This window comes from Frankliniella occidentalis, unplaced genomic scaffold, assembly GCF_000697945.3.
Source record: "Frankliniella occidentalis isolate FOCC.00 unplaced genomic scaffold, Focc_3.1 Scaffold272, whole genome shotgun sequence".
Taxonomy (NCBI): domain Eukaryota; kingdom Metazoa; phylum Arthropoda; class Insecta; order Thysanoptera; family Thripidae; genus Frankliniella; species Frankliniella occidentalis.
In genome coordinates, this window is record NW_026267398.1 from 43,123 (window position 1) to 44,570 (window position 1,448).

The window sequence follows — 1,448 nt, forward strand, 5'->3', positions numbered from 1 at the left end:
TCAGACTTTCCTTATCCGAACGCGCCCGAGAAAACGATCGGCAGATCGAGCGAGCGACCGAGCGATCGAGCGAGCGGAGCGCGCGGGAGAAGCGCAAGGGATACGTAAATCGGTGTAACAAAGCCGAATTAGCTTCAAAGTGTGTGAACGCATACATTTTTGGAAAGGTAAAAGTACAAGGATTGTTATTCTGAAAAAATATTGGTGTTTTGAAGTCAAATGTCGACGTCAGGGGGATTCGAAAGACGATTCAGTTCTCAAGTGTACGACGGCCGTTTTGAAACCGTAATTTCACTTATTTAGAGACGTCCTAGGCCTACACATAAACCGAGCCGATTATTCGCTTGACTTTAAGCTTTTTAGTGGAATTTTTAAAATTTTTGTGCAATGTCTGGTTCTCGAGAACGGAGCTTTTTACTAGAAGCGTGCTACTGCACGTCAGCTGGCACTCCTGGCGCTAGTCTGACTCGCCGTGGTAGACCTTCAGTAAAAACACGATGTAGTTAATACGGTGTAGGCTCTCCGGCCGGTAGCGGGCTAAAAGACGGCCGCGGAAAGACGGCACATTCGTAGTTCCAGAAGAGCCGCCAGTGGCGCTGGCGTCGACCGATGCCGGGCGAGGGGAAGCGGGAGGGGACGGGAGCGGTGCCCCGCTCGTCTCGTCCCTTCTCCCCTCGCCCGGCATCGGTCGACGCCAGCGCCACTGGCGGCTCTTCTGGAACTACGAATGTGCCGTCATTCCGCGGCACCCTCAGATAGCTCAGTGCCGACACCGTATTAACTACATCGTGAGTAAAAAGCTCCGTTCTCGAGAACCAGACATCGCACAGAAGTTTTAAAAATTCCACTAAAAAGCTTAAAGTCAAGCGAATAATCGGCTCGCTTTATGTGTAGGCCTAGGACGTCTCTAAATACGTGAAATTACGGTTTCAAAACGGCCGTCGTACGCTTGAGAACTGAATCGTCTTTCGAATCCCCCTGACGTCGACATTTGACTTCAAAACACCAATATTTTTTCAGAATAACAATCCTTTTACTTTTACCTTCCCAAAAATGTATGTGTTCACACACTTTGAAGCTAATTCGGCTTTGTTACACCGAGTTACGTATCCCTTGCGCTTCTCCTGCGCGCTCCGCTCGCTCGATCGCTCGGTCGCTCCCTGACGTTCTGCTTAGACACATGTAGACATGTTCTAGACGTGTAAAACTAGACCTAAAACAGATGCGTTTTAGACGAGAACTAGACAGTCTAGAACGCGTCTGAGACTATGTCTAGAAGTGCCACTTCTTGACAGTGATCAAGAAACTGTCATTTTCAATAATTGTCGAAACACTGTCTAGAATAGATAGGTGCCGTCGAGAAAAGATGTCCAGAAGCGTCTAGATGGTGTCCAGGCTTAGGAGGCACCGCACGCGTCCCCGCCAGGGTCCGCGTCAGGACCCCGTCA